Raw genomic sequence first — 8,244 nt, forward strand, 5'->3', positions numbered from 1 at the left:
CTTTATCCAGGCACTTAAAGCATGTGTGTGTGTGTGTGTGTGTGTGTGTGTGTGTGTGTGATTCAGTCACTTAAAGCATAGTAAGGACTAAACAAAAGGACGTGGAAAGAGCACAGGAGAGAGGAAAGAAAGGAAAAAAGCAAAGAAGGAAAAAAGGCAGAAGGGAAGGAGCAAGAGACAGGAGTGAAATGTATCCAATGGATATGACTTAGGGAGGGAGCTTCCCTGGTGGCTCAGTGGTAAAGAATCTGCCTGCCATGCAGGAGCTGCAGGAGATGCAGGATCAATCCCTGGGTGGGTAAGATCCCTGGGAGGAGGGCATGGCAACCCATTCCAGTATTCTTGCCTGGGAAATCCCATGGACAGAGAAGCCTAGCAGGTTACAGTCCATGGGGTCATGAAAGAGTCAGACATGACTGAAGGGAGCTAAGCATACATGCATGGACGTGACTTAAGACATTTATTGCATTGATATTTAGACAACTTTTGATAGAAAACATAGGAATAAAACGCATGTTTATCTAATACAAATTATACTACAGATGAATACAATATTGATTGTTCACTTATCTTGCTCAAACCGCTAACAATTAAAGTGAAGAAGAAATAGACTCAGGAAGCAGGAAGAATTTAATTTACTTGCAGATTCTGCCACTTTGTAGCTGGGTCACTTTCAGCAAATTAATTCTCAGTCTCAGTTCCTTCTCCCTTAAGTAAAGGAATGGTATCAACCTCTTAATGTTCTGACAAACATTAAAATGTGGTAACATGTGAGAAGAACTTAACCCACTGTCTGCCATCAAGCAAGTTCTTGGTGAAGGTGTGTGCCATTAATCCCCTGGGTTTCATGAAGTTTATCTAGAAAAAAAGTTAACTTCAAAGATAATGTCAAAATCCTAACAATGTGGCATTGTTAAAATTAACAGAGAGAATGGGAGAAAATATTTGCAAATCATTTATCTGATAAGGGACTTATATCCAGAATACTGTTTTTGTCCTTTATTGTGTCCATCTTTGAATGAAATGTTCCCTTGGTGTCTCTAATTTTCTTGAAGAGATCTCCAGTCTTTCCCATTCTATTGTTTTCCTCTATTTCTTTGCATTGTTCACTTAAGAAGGCTTCCTTACCTCTCCTTGCTATTTGGGAAAGATTGAGGCCAAGAGAAGAGAGCGACAAAGGATGAGATGGTTGGATGGCATCACCAACTCAATGGACTTGAATCTGAGCAAACTCCGGGAGACAGTGAAGGATGGAAGCCGGAAATGCTGCAGTCCAGGGGGTCACAAAGAGTATGACATGACTTAGCAACTGAACAACAACGATCCGGAATACATAAAGAACTCTTACAACTCAAAGAAAAAGATGACCCAGTTTAAAAAATTGACAAAGGGGCTTCTGTGGTAGTCCGGTGTTTAAGAATCTGCATTGCAACGCAGGAGGTGCTGATTCAAACCCTGCTTCAGGAAGATCCCACAGGCCGCAGGGCAACTAAGCCTGAGCACCACAGCTACCGGGGCCCACTCAGCCTAGAGCCTGAGCTCACAACAAGAGAAGCCAGCAGAGTGAGAAGCCTGGGCGCCACAACTGGGCAGTAACCAGCCCGCAGCAGCGAAGACCCAGCAGCCAAACTAAATAAACGTATTTTTTTTAAATAGGCGCAGGATTTGAATAGGCATTTCTCCTAAGAAGACAAACAAATGGCCAACAAGCATATGAAAAGCTGTGCAACGAAACTGTGATTACGGAGCACAAATCAAAACCACAGGGAGATAGCAGTTCGCACCCCTTAGGACGGCTAGAATTAAAGCAGATAGTGACAAGCCTTGGCAAGGATGTGGGTAACCAGAACCTCGGATGCTGCTGCTGTTACAAATTGGAACAGTGTAGGAATCCCTCAAAATCTTACAGATACAGTCACCATATTAGCCATAAATTCTAATACTAGGTATACACACAAGAGAAGTGAAAACATATGTTCATACAAAAATTTGTAAACAAATGTTCATGATAGCATTATTCATAACAGTCCAGGTTCAATGCAGGATACAGGAAGCTTGGGGCTGGTGCACTGGGATGACCCAGAGGGATGGTATGGGGAGGGAAGTGGGAGGGGGGTTCAGGATGGGGAACACGTGTACACCCATGGCGGATGCATGTTGATGTATGGCAAAACCAATACAATATTGTAAAGTAAAAAATATAATAATAATAATAAAAAAAATTTTTTTAATGTGAAAACATAAAGGGGATGTATCACAGAGGTGTATTTCTCAGCAATAAAAAAGAATGAAGTCCTGATACATGCAACAATGTGAATGAATCTTGAAAATATGGTAAGTGAGAGAAACTGGTCACAAAAGCCACATATTGTGATTCATTTATATGAAACACCCAGAATAGGCAAATCCTTAGAAACAGGCCATAGTTGCCAAGGTTTGAAGGGCAAGGCAGACTGTGGAGTGACTGCTGATGAGTAGGGGTGGGATTTTTGAATGTGATGAAAATATTCTGATGTGAGATAATGATGATGACATACAAACTCTGAATATGCTAAAAAGCACTGAATTGTATGCACACTTTAAAAGAATGAATTTTATGGTATGTAAATTATGGTTCAATGAAGGTATTATTTTTAAAAAACAGGAAGATCTATAATTCCTAAGACGGGAATTTATGATTTTTTTCCCCAGGAATATAATATGAGCAACAGGTCACTCCAAACAGAAATTAAAATCTACCATACATTAAGCCAGCAAGAATTCCACTCAAACATGAAGCAAATGACCCTTAGTAAATGATTTTTGCTTCGAGACACTGTCACCTCACTCTATTCCTCATCACCATATGCCTGGTATGGCTGGGGAAATACGGCTCAGATTTTGTGCCCATATTCAAAAATTGGGGGAAAGTAGAGTTTGCCACTATTAAAATGGCTTTTTTAATATTCATTTATTTTTTACTGAAGGATAATCGCTTTACAGAATTTTATTGTTTTCTGTCAAACCTCAGCATGAATCAGCCATAGGTATACATATATCCCCTCCCTTTTGACCCTCCCTCCCATCTCCCTGCCCATCCCACCCCTCTAGGTTGATACAGAGCCCCTCTTTGAGTTTCCTGAGACATACAGCAAATTCCTGTTGGCTACCTATTTTACATACAGAGGGCTAACAAACACATAAAATGGCTTTTTTATCTACTAGGTCCAAGAGTTAATACAGGTTTTACTTTTTTGCTTTTTTAATAGTGGTGATCGTCCCCACGCCTGCCGTTTAAAGAACTTTCATCTCCATGACAAAAGCACCGGTAAGCGCTCTACTGCTGAAATCTCACAAGGTAGGTGGACACCCTCAAGGCGTGAAAAACCAATGCTGTCTTCTTTCTAAAAGAATGACAGTCTGTAAGCATTGTGTAGACAACAAAGATCTTCCTCACTGTATGCTCCAAGGATAAATGTCTTTTTATTAAAAAAGGATCCTCTTCTGAGACAAGGAACACCGTTTATATGGGTTTCTTGTCATTCTCCACAGCATCTCCAAGACTAGGGTCTTACGTGTGCTGCACAGTCAAGCCAGAAGCCCAGGTAACCCCGCCTGTTTCGTAGTGATGCAGGACACTGCACTCAGCACAGGCCTCCAGGTGCCTCAGCGGTCCCAAGGACCCCCATCCCCCACCCAAAGGATGTGTTTCTGTGGTACCCAGGCGCCAAATGCACGTCTAGCTGGGCCCCCCTCCACTGCGAACTGAGATAACTTTGGACTTGTTGGTGTTGCTTTTGGTTCAAAATATATGCCTCTATCTCTAGGAGACTCTGTTTGATGGTCCAGTGGGATGAGGGTGGCGGTGGAGGGCGACAGTGAAGAGCCAAATGCAGAGAATGGTTCCCAGAATTCCCTGAGTTGATTTATCCATTTTGACCACTGTGAACTCTCAGGCAGCAGTTGGGAATTCTCATTTTACGAAATCCCTCTGTCTCATCTTCTTGTCTGTCATCTGACAAATAGGCAAATACTCAGACTTTAACCTCTCACGGTCACCATGTTTAAGCCTCTTCATGGCTTCTGTGGACCAGAGGTGCGTGCCCACAGCTTGTGAAAAAGACCATGTCCACAGAGCAAGTTCTTAACATTGAATCTGTCACTATGTAATATACGATTTTTGAAAGCTGAAGCTGCCAAGAGGACACAAAAGCAAACCCCTAGATATCAGTAAAGGATAATTGCAATAATGACAGCTTAACAACTTGGTACCTTTGTAGTTATCCCTCTTCAATGAAGCATAAACCTTTTCTACTAGAATATTACTTTTTTACTTCTTCTGATACTATTTGTGCCCTTGTTTTTGGTTCTGGGCCATATTTTTTAAATGACTCTGGGCAAGACAGCTTAGTCAATGGGAGGAAAAGAATATTTTCTATATAAAGTATTTTCTTTATATTTTATCTAAAATAAAATATTTTATCTATAAAATCACCTTTGATGGTAGAGCACTTTTTTGGCGCATTAGAAAATAGTTCAATTAAGTGAGAGCTGTGAGCACTCTGAAAAGTGTTATCTTTTCAATGTGTGCATCTTTTAAATGCCTATTCTTCTATCAAAACTTGTTGAAAAATAAAATGTGAGGTTTTTAAAAGAAACACTAATAACGATCAACATGGAGAGAGAGCAACGATTCTGATATGAAACAAAAGTCTTATCTCCTGTTACACAATTTGTAACACACGAGCTGAATAAAGTCAGTCTGGGATCCAAGACCAGCAAGTTCCATTTTCTCAACTGTTCTATACTCAGCACCCACAAGATATATTATTTATACAGAGTATATAAACACTGTATTTACATATATACAAATATTTGTATATACACAAATACATACACTATATGTATATAGCAGATACACTTCACAGTAGTCAACAAATCTCTCTTTCTCTCACACACAGACACAACCACACACACACCATTACTGTCTCAGGAGTGAAGACAACAGTCAGATTAAACTAACAAGACTTCAGGAAAAAGGATTCAAAGATGGAAGTCTTTACTTTCTGAATATTAGAATCCCGTGTGTGTTTCTCACATCAGAAAGGAGTTCTGGATTTAAGTTTTCCTGGGTCTTTGTGGCTTAATCAAAGCAATGAGGTTTCACACCATCACTCACTCCTCCCCCAACCCCAGCAACTTAGCTGTTGTAGTTGTGTTGACATGACAAATCACTTTGCCCCCAAAGTCACAGCTCCATGCCCTTTAAGACAGCGAGCCTGGGATATACTTTCAGTTTTATCGTTAGTAAATGAAACACGTTCCAAGGCAGCCGTGCACTTATACAGAAAAAAAGCTTACCTTTCAACTGACTTGGAAGCAGCCAGCAGGGCGGTCATCCGTCAGGGAGGTCACCGGCCACATTCCCCGAGCAGCTGACCCTGTCAGTCTTTGGAAATACTGTTTACTCTGTAACTAAAGTTGGATCCTGGGCACAAGTCACCAAAATGAAATTTTAAGAGTTAGGCGTAAACCTCATCCCCACTGAGATTCTCTTCATGAAAACAGGAGTTGTGAAAGTTCCCTAGATGATTTCTTGATAAGAATTCTCAGCAACTGTAGAGATCTGGAGTCCAGAATTGAAAAGTTTTACAATATAGCCAATTATCTAATTTTTAGTGTACTGATAAAAATTCTTTAAGCTTCCTTATGGACATAAATGACAGATGAGGAAAAGGTTACTGAAAATGGAGTTTCTCTTCTGTTTGCTTCAACTGGATTTTTTAAAGTAAGGTTGAAAGTCCTCCAGAAATGAAATGACAATTGATCCAGAGAAGGTAAGTCAGAATTATACAAAGGGTAGCTTGTGGCAGGCTGAACAAACCCCACAAGTGGGTGGGGCACTTGCCCTGAGATCCAGCCTCCAGGAAACACCAAAGAGCAGGCTGTTGGTTCACAAACTAGCCTTAGCATGGAGGGCGAAGAGAACAAGGCAGACACTCCAGACTGGCGGGTGGCAGGTTTAATCAGTGAGGGACCTTACAACCGAGGCTTGTCTTTGGTGACCACAAGGTGAGTAGCTCTCCACACCTGTCCACCCACCAGAATCTTAAAAGTTTATGTAGAGGTCAAGTTGGGTTCAATTTTGTCCTCCATTCAGATGGTCTCAACAACTCAAAGCTCACTCCCGGCTGTGTCCCCCTTGGGAACTGTGGTCAGAATGTACATTTCAAGGAGAGGAGAGGAGGAAGTGATCTCTGACGACCTGGGTGCAGCTCGCCAATAGACTTCTGGTCACATCCACTCGATGACCACTGCCAACACATTCCTTCGCCACACCTTCCTCATTTCCCACAAAATTTTCCTCTCATTACTCCCAACAGAAGCAAGTCCACATTACCTCAAAACCTGCTAATTTTGCATCCAGCCTGCACACCAGGTTATTCAACCTTAGCCTCTGGTCCTTTTGAAGGATGTTTTTAAACCACCTCCCAAGAGACTCATTGTGCCAAACAAATTATAAATCACTTATTTGATTTATTTCCACTTATTCTGTGGAAAATATTTCAGGTTGGCCTTGTCATCCCATCCAGTATATCATCCCACTCTGCATTCTACAATAAATAACATATTTTTAAAAGAAAAAAATCACAGCATCTATTTGTCATTTGGAATTCTTCACATCAGTACTGCCTTCCATTATTTCCACTAATTAAATTGATTTACGTTGTCAATTTCTAAGTGGATACTCATGTAAACAGCAGTATTATTAATATTTTAAGGCATCGTTTCCTCCTTTTTCATCTAGTTCAATAATTTGACAATGACTGGAGGCACAGGAGATCACGTCACTGTGCTGGTGCTGACAGCTTCCCAGATGGACCGCACCATCTACTGTCAGGAGCTTGGAGAGAAGTGAACACAATTCTGTACAGCAACACACCAAAGCAGGCTGAACCTGAGAAATGCTGAATTCGGAGAGTAAATGATGTGCGTTGAGAGCCAAAGAAGGAGACCACTTTGGTTAGGACATTGGAGGTGATTCCTCGAAGACTGGAGCTGGGTCACCCTAGTCCTTGCTGGTAAAAGTGGTCTTTGAACAGCAACATGGACCTCACGTGGGGACTTGTGAAAAATTCAGAATCTCAGATGCCAGGCCAGACCTACAGAGTCAGAATCGGCCATTTTGACAAGACCCCCAGATGATTCCTGTGGGCATTAAAGTTTGAGAACCACTGATTTCACTACTTTGGGAATTGATAGAGATACATGGGTGTATTTCTCTTCATCCTGTTCACAGCACCAACTGTCTCACTGTTCACACCGTCCGCACCATTCGCTGAGCCCCGGGTAGGCAAGGCGTGAGCTAAGAGGCCGGAAGAAGACCCGAGGAGCTGGAGGAGCTGCAGACGCATTTATTCTCTTCCGGCTGACACAGCAGCCGTACCAGTATTCTCTCCTGACTCACGCGGCCGCGGTCGCATTCACTCACGCGGCCGCGGTCGCATTCACTCACGCGGCCGCGGTCGCATTCACTCACGCGGCCGCGGTCGCATTCACGCTGTAGTCTCGCCTCTCATGGCCAACCCGAGGGACACGGCCCTGATGTAGCAGTAATTCCCGCTGCTTTTTGGGTGGCGCTCTTATCTCGCTACAGCCCAAAGTAACTCACGACAGTGCAGGGTTATAAATGAGCTCAGCTGTTAGTCATTATTTACAAAATGTGGGGCAAGAGCGAGAGGCCAGGGGGCAGGAGAGCCTGACACGCCATCTTGGCTAATTTGCTCTTTCCTTACAAGGGGTAACGTAATGGAGGCCAGACTATGAAAGGGTGCTTGAGGAGAGGCCGGTAGGCTTGGAGAATTTACAGAGTACATAAGAGGATTTATGTCTGCTACTAACAGTAGAAATAAAAACTCCACGACCACTTACTATGAGCCAGTGATTGTGCTGAGTGACTGATGCAATGCTGTCTCATTTCATGCTCTCAACAACCCAGTGAGGACGCTACATCATTTTTCAGATGAGGAAGCTGAGACTTACAGAGGTTAAGTAACTTCTCAAGTTCTCACAGAAAAGAACAAGCCACACTTTCCCTTGAGCCAGAGCTCTAGGCCACTCCCTGCTGTAAGCCTCAGATTCTCTGGACCAGCCATGAATTCCGGTCCACGTCGTCCTGATAAAGTTCCCCTGAAGAGCAACCAAAGGACCTGCATCTGACAGGTACATTCAAGGAAGCCCAAGCTCTGTCCCTCCATACTTACC

The 8,244-nt window shown here is 42.6% G+C and overlaps 1 protein-coding gene across 1 annotated transcript in view; it reads right to left on the bottom strand.

Moving 5' to 3' along the window:
• The window catches only part of MLIP (muscular LMNA interacting protein), a 295,087-nt gene extending 289,257 nt beyond the window's left edge, over positions 1–5,830 (bottom strand). Inside the window, exon 1 of the mRNA XM_027524178.1 lies at positions 5,341–5,830. The gene's annotated coding sequence lies outside the window, so the exon portion shown is untranslated. The remainder of the gene's footprint in view (positions 1–5,340) is intronic.
• Positions 5,831–8,244: the final 2,414 nt, after the last annotated feature.

Source organism: Bos indicus x Bos taurus, chromosome 23 (assembly GCF_003369695.1).
Source record: "Bos indicus x Bos taurus breed Angus x Brahman F1 hybrid chromosome 23, Bos_hybrid_MaternalHap_v2.0, whole genome shotgun sequence".
Taxonomy (NCBI): domain Eukaryota; kingdom Metazoa; phylum Chordata; class Mammalia; order Artiodactyla; family Bovidae; genus Bos; species Bos indicus x Bos taurus.